Source organism: Octodon degus, unplaced genomic scaffold (assembly GCF_000260255.1).
Source record: "Octodon degus isolate 3935 unplaced genomic scaffold, OctDeg1.0 scaffold00003, whole genome shotgun sequence".
Lineage (NCBI taxonomy): Eukaryota > Metazoa > Chordata > Mammalia > Rodentia > Octodontidae > Octodon > Octodon degus.
The window spans coordinates 2,185,979-2,193,650 of NW_004524579.1; the positions used below are offsets into that span (position 1 = coordinate 2,185,979).

Consider the following 7,672-nt stretch of genomic DNA (forward strand, 5'->3'; position numbering starts at 1 on the left):
CTACAAATGGACTTCTCTTCCACCCTATGAGTCATGATTTCATCTGAGTCTACAGGGTGGATTTTAAAGAAATAGCTGTAGTTCAGTACCACAAGTGACGCCTAGCTACCAGTAACTTTTACAGTCATTATGCATGTCCACAACACACAAGAACTTTGTGTGATATCCTATCCTCAAACTGTTAGAAGTGCTGGTCATTTACTTGCCATTCCAGTATTTATCTTATATTTTACTCTTGGTACTTCTTTGCTATCATGAAAACTTTTTCTTAGTTCAATTTTTTGAAACATTTAATTTTCTTAATATTGCTTAATCTTAATTTTTGTTCTAAGATTTATACTGTATCTTTGACTTACAATTTATTTAAAAGACATTGTATGATATCTTCTCCTAGTATTAGAAACTATAAAAAGTATATTTCCATTTTCTGTTGACTTAAAAAAAAGAGGTGTGTACTTATAAAAAAAAAATAGCAAATGCAAATTCTGTAGTCCTGACCCTTTATGTACCAGAGATTTTAGGACCAGTTATTTTTAGTTAAACCATTAAAATGATTGTTTCTTTTTTAAGATTTAAAACAAAGTTACATATGGATTGCATATGAATCATATAATTTTGAATATAAGAGATTTAAAAATTTATAGCAGTGATTCTACTAACATGTTTGTTAAAGACAATTTGAATGCTATTACTTGATATTTCCAAGTGCCCTTCCAATCCTCAGGAAGCCAGGCCCAGCTGTCCCTCTAGCAGACAATGGCCACCACTGTTCCCTGCTGCAGAGAAGGCCCGGCTCCAGGCAGCCTGGGAGGGTAGGCAAATGCTTACAGGGCTCACTTTGCATTTAGAAAAAAATGTAGAACCCAATATTCTTTGACAAAAATACCCTAAAATTTATAGAGCTGCATGCTAATGGCAAATGACCTGCTAATAAATGTGATCACCATTACTAGCGATGTGACAAAGGACGTGCGAGAAGTCCTGGTGACCCCTGAAGCCTCCTCAGCCACTCTCCAAATCACACCTGAGTCTGGACTCCTTTCTTCAGTAGCATGCCGGTAGGCAGGAATTCTGCAGGAAGATAGTGTTTTTTCCTTGTATTTACACACGTACTTTGTAACAATAGCATAAATACTTCAAACTAGTAAGTGCAATAAAGGGAATAAAGAAAGAAATGCAGTGATCTTTGCTCTGTCATTTAAAAGTATTTGTTTTAAACACTGCGGTGATGCTGGAAAGGTAATATTCATTAACTCTGCTGGCAAACAGACTCGTTCAAGGGCAAACAGAACTGATCAATCATGGATTTGAGGGCAAAATCCAGAAAATATCATTCCACCCTTCACTTCCTCTAAACAAACAAATCAAAGAAAAAAATTATGGTTTCTCCTCACCTTTAATATAACTTTGCTGCTTTGCCTTTGATTTGTAAGAGCAGATAATAAACATTCTATTAATAGTCCTTCAATGAATGAATAATTTATCTTCTAAGTTGAATTAGGATGAAAAACGAATAAGTGAATTTTAGTTTATGGATTTCTGCTGCAGCAGTTGGCGGGAGGTGACCCTCTGTGTATGTTTTCAGATGCACTGTGAGAGGTGCTCCAGTGACACCCTTTCTTTGGCTTTCCCTTGTTCTACTTCTGTCCTGCTTTCCTCATTCTTAGGGACTTCTTCCTCTAGGAAACCCTTGGTGCCAGTTTTTTTGTGCCTGATGATTTGCCAAAGCCACTTGTTCCTTCATTTGTTGAATCAATGTTTATTGCAAGTAGAAATGCTCCTGGTGAAAACAGAGAGCCAGGCCAACAACTTCTTTGCTTGGGGTATATTTTTTCATTGCGTTTAAAATCGAGTTCAGAAACCAAGTGGTTTTCAAGAAGTCCAATCTCTGACAAGGATGCGGAGGCCAAACCACATTGCTTACATAGTTCTCCTCATGAGGCTCCCGTGCCAACGGGGTGAGTATTGGATACTTGCTGCATGCCAGTGAGGAAGCGGGTGATAATGCAAGTGCTAGAATAGTGACTGTGGTGTCAGGGTGGAATGCCAACTGGACTGGCTTTGGATCCCCTGGGGGAGTGGTGGATCGCAATTTTGGGTGTGGCTGGGTGACTCGCAAAGGTATGATACTGGGGCTTCCATTTTATTCCTTGTCCCTTTATCTCTGGCACTGTTCCCATACTCTGCTCCCTGGCTGCCTGAACTTGACAGCTTGGGCCACGATGTTGCTGCCAGGGAGCCACTGACAACACAGTGTTAAGTGTTGAGCATTTGTCCCAGAGACTGCAAGTGCTCTGACGTGGGGATCAATATCCCAGTTCTTGCTGTCAGAGAGGTCACAGTTGACAGCAGCACTGCTGAGCTGAGCTTCCGGTGGTGGGGTCACCTATGCACCACCCACTATCATAGCGGTGAGACATACGTGACTACCAAGCCCCCGAGCTAGCATGCTACCACATTAGAAATAATTTCAAATTTCAATTAATTCAAAATTTAATTAAAAATCCTGAAAAAGCATAAAGTGTTTTTCTATGAAAGATGACTATTGTTTGACAAAGTACATTTCTCTATATCACATAATCTATTTTTAATTATAGTACACATAGTATAAATATCATTTCTAGCATCTTTATTACAGGTTGCAAAAATAATATAATCTCCTTGTTTAAAAATATTATTAAATTAATTTCACTTTTAAAACCCAGCTACTCAATCACTTAACTTGATACAGTAGGGCTTGCATGATATTTCCATTGGGTATGACTGATCTTTAAGAAAACAAGAGGAAGTCAAAACAATGGCAACAGTGACAACAACATAGGCCAATAAGTAAATAATTATGAAATCTGGCGAGCCTACCAGACTTAGTGGCGCACGTCAGTAATCACTGAACTCTGGCACTGCTCAGGCAGGACTGTAAGCCTGAGCTCAGCCTGAGCAACTTAGTAACTTAATGAGACCTTGACCCAGAAATTAAAAAAAAAATTAAAGAAAGATTTGGAATGTAGTTCAGTGCACAAACCTTTCATTTAATCCTTAGTACCAAAAAAAAAAAAAAAAAAATGGGTTGGAGACTTACAAATTTAACAATTCTTTCTGCCTAAGGTAAAATTTTATTTTATTATTTATTTATTATGTGGTACGGGGTCTTGCTATGCAGCTCAGACTCATAGTGTCCTCCTGTCTCAGCCTCCCGAGTGCTGGGATTATAGGTGTGTAGCACCACAACTGGTTTTGGTGGCTGGCTTGGTGCACCCGAAGTTCTGGGCTGACACAGCATGAGGTTCCTGGGATCTAACCTGGGCCCTTGTGCTTGCCAGTCCACTGAGCTCTCTCCCCAGCCTAAGTTAAATTTTTATAAGGCACCATTTAACCTAACAATTTACTTACTAACAATAATTTACTAACCTAACAATTTATGTGTCACTTCTGAGTGTAAATCAAAAAAATGAAAGCACAGTCCTGTGGAAACATTTGCAGACACGTGCTCATAGCAAGAATCTTTCAGCATCATCAAGAAGTAAAAGCATCCCAGGCATCACCCATCAAGGGATGATGAGGTGCTGGGGTGCAGCTTGGTGGGATAGCACTGGCCTCAAATAGACAAAGCTCTGGGCTCCATTCCAGCATCACAAAATTAAAAGAATGATGGGTAGATAAATAAAAGGCAGTGCAATACAAAACACAATATTATTCCACCTACCACAATCCACAGCAAGAATAATACTTAAAGATAATGTGAATTAAGGTAGTCACCAAAAACTCCAATACATATGGTTCTACTTTATGAAGTACTCAGAGGAGTCAGATTTAGAAGAGGAAGATCCACTTCCATAGTCCTAAGAGAGGTTAAGACATTGATAACCATCTCTAACTGCCATAGGCCCTCTACAACCCACCAATTGTATTGTAAGTAATTTGTGGTGATCATTAGTTCTCAGGGTGAATCAGATCACTCAACTTCTTCTCAAAGAAGACCCAGTTTTGGTGTCCCTTACAGTAGGTTTGTCCCCCCTGGAGTCTCTCTACCTGCTTCTAAGGCTTGGATTCTGTCAGATTTTCTCCAACTATAGTTCTGGGTAGGATTTCACTACTGAGCTGGGCAGAAGGCTGGTGTTTCCTGTCTCCTTAAGCCTCATGACTTCTCTGCTGTTCTTCAAGTCCTCTTACCTGGCATTAACAATCAAGTAACAGGTCACATTGTCATTGGTTTCTGTGTTTTGAGCTTAAATAACATAGGTTCACTTTAGATTATTTAAGATTATACAGTATACAATTTTGTCTTTTTTTGTAGACATTTATATTTACAAAATATCTGGACATCTGTTCTTTGATTAGGAACATGACCCAATTTTTTTCTTTGGGGGAACAAGTATGACTTCAGATTCCTCTCACAAGAAAGGCTCGTGGGTATTCTACTTTGATGTGAAGTTTTCATTTGTTTGTGAAAATGGCAGTTTGAACTACTCAAAATATGCCTTTCTCTAGGATACTGTATTCCAGGGCCATGTCACAAAAAGTATAACCATATGTATGTTTTAAAATATATTATTACATTACTTTTTTTCTACATTACTATGTTGATTGAAACCCAGATATAGCACAGACTCTGGTACCACTTCTACAGTAAATTCAAAATAACATGAGCTTCATTTTCTTGTGAATTTTTGATACTGTGCTGCCTGAATAAGTTTATTTGACTTCTCAGGGGCACCCAGCAACTGGCCCAGAAAGAATCCAGATGACTGGCTCCTCTTCTCTATGTAGGTAGAGCCTGGTATTCAGGGGAATGCCAGCTACACAGTAGGACCTTGGCTAGGACACACATAATGGACAGGGTAGAATTAACAAAGTGGAAAAGTCCAAAGCACCATTAACAATGTGACCCAACAAGTGGTAAGTTGGGTGGCCTGTGCTGTCCTTAGGAACAAAGACACATGGAATAGAAGCAACTGGCTTAGGCCACCCTTAATCTTGGGTTTTTCTTTTATATCTGTTATTTTTAAGTTTTGTTTTCATCTTTTTCTTTTTTCCTTTTTTTCTTTTCTAAACATCTGGAGAAAGCTTCAGCCACAAAAAATAATCCATTCCTCAAAACACAGAATCAAGTTCAGATGAAGTTCAGACAATCCATTTTTTATGCCTTCCTTCTTTTTTTTCTGCTTTCTTTTCTAGTTTTCCAAAGCTCACATAATCATCCTTTGTCCTCTAGCCTTACTTCTACTTCCTTTTTAGTTATCTTTATTTTATCCACTATTCTTTTAAACTCTCCCCTTGCAGGGTAAAATCATTCTACCAATGGGAAACACCTTGCATATAAGCTCTCAATTTATAATTGGTTGTGGTATATAACTGTATATCTTGCTCCTATGGCTTAAAGTACTAAATTGATAGTTACTACCATCTGTCAGTTTCCAAACTATTGTTACCACTAATTGTATAACTGTAGCTAGGATGTCGTATCACTAATAATCAATTCTTCTCCCTTCTGTAATAATACTGAGAAGCTCTGTAGTAATAACATTACCAAAGCCTGACACAAAGAACTGGGTACTGAGCCAAACAGATCCCAACATATCACTCTTAATTAATTGGGAAGGTAGGATTGTGGAGTAGACACAAACCAAGGTCCTCTTCCACATAGAAGACATCCCTGAAGAACACACGTGTACTAAAATGGCCTTCATACTAGTGATATAGCTACATAATACAAAAGCTAATAAGGATTAACACAGAAAACAAAAGAAAATATTTTTGAAATAGAAAATGATAAGATGCAAAACCAGAATATAATCTCAAAGAACCAGCCCACTCAAAACAAATCCAAGAGACACAAAGATGGAGGAAAATGGAAGACACACCTGAAATTTCTTAAATAACAGCTAATGAATTAAAGAAACAAATCTATGAAGCTACAGAGGAAATAAGATCAGAAAAAATCTCTCACATACAAAAATGAAAATCATAATGAAATTGCTCAGCAAATCTAGAGTAAACATAAATTTGGATGTGCATAGAAAAATGATAGAAAACTTGGATGAACAGTTTAGGAAAGAAATTGCATGAAACAGATTAAAATAGATATCCAGGAAATAAAGCACTCAATTGAAAGCTGTCAAAATGTCTTGAATGAAACTGAGATACACTTTCAGACATTGAAGACAGCATCATGCCTGGTAATGTGAAAGGAAAGATCTTTTAAAAATAACAAGGGACTATTAAATAACAATTAAACAGCTGTACAAAAATTCAAAGAAAAAACATGTAAGACTGATAGATGTCTATGAAAAATCAGATGTCAACACAAATGACATAAAAGGACTATTTGCAGAAGTAATATCAGAAAATTTCCCAACCACGAGAATAGAACCTAACATACAGATAAATGAAGCATACAGAAGGCAAATAGCCATGGCCAAAGTAAATTTACACCCAGACATATGATAATCAAAATTCCAGAAGTTTAGTGCAAGAACAGAATATTAAAAAGCTGCTAGAGAAAAGAAATGTGTCACTTATAAAGGAAAGCCCATCAAAATCACAGCATACTTCTCACCACAATCCTTTAAGTCAAGAAGAGGTTAGAATGAGGCATTTTCAGTACTGAAAGAAAATAACTTCCCACACAGATTGATGTACTCTACAAAACTATCTTTTAAGCTTAATGGAGAAAAAAATAATTCTATGATAAAGAACAAATGAAAAAATTCATGACCACCAAACCAAATTAACAAAATGTACTAAAAGATATTGTAGTCACAGAAAAAATGATCAGAATTCCAAGAACAAAAACAGAAAGATACCACCAGCAGGGAAAGAAATTAAATACAGGGGAAAATCAGGGAAAAAATAGCAGAAAAAAATAACATGACAAAGAAAGCCAATGCCTATCAGTTATAACCACGAATGTCACGAATGTAGATGGCCTCAATTCACCAATCAAAAGAAGCATGGCGGCACAATGGATCAAGAAAGAAGAGTTATCAAGATGCTGTATAAAAGAAACACATTTACCTCAAAAAGCAAATCATAGACTTAAAGTCAAAGAATGGAAAAGAATAATCTGTACAACAGGAACCCAGAAAAAAGCGGGGGTAGCTATTCTGTTTGCAGACAATGTGAATTTTGAACCAAGAATAATCAAAAGAGATAAAGGTCACTGGATATTTGTTAGGGGAAAACTTCAAGAGGAGGAAGTAACAATAATAAATATATATTCACCAAATACAGGAGCATCTACCTAAATAAGAAAAAATATTAATATACATGAAAAATCAAATAATCAATAACATGATAGTAAAGAGGGAAGTAAATACCACAAAGAGATAGATCAGCTAGGCAACAAAATCAGCAATGCAATGACAGAACTAAACAAAACCTGTGAAGAAGGAAGATGCTACATCATGACCAAGAGGGATTCATCCCAGGAATGCAGGGATGATTTCACATACAAAAACCAATAAACGTAATGCACCATATTAATAGAACCAAAAATAAAGATGACATGATCACCTCAATAGATGCAGAAAAGGCTTTTGACAAAGTCCAACACTCATTCATAATAAAAACCCTACAGAGGGCTGTTGAAATAGCTAGTAGAATAAGTGCCTGCCTGGCAAGCACAAAGTCCTGAGTTCAATCCCCAGTACTGAAAAAAAAATTATATATATAT

General features: G+C 36.9%; 1 protein-coding gene across 1 annotated transcript in view; it reads right to left on the bottom strand.

Annotated features, from left to right (window-relative positions):
* The window catches only part of Chst9 (carbohydrate sulfotransferase 9), a 274,314-nt gene that overhangs the window by 128,115 nt on the left and 138,527 nt on the right, over positions 1-7,672 (bottom strand). The window lies entirely within an intron of this gene.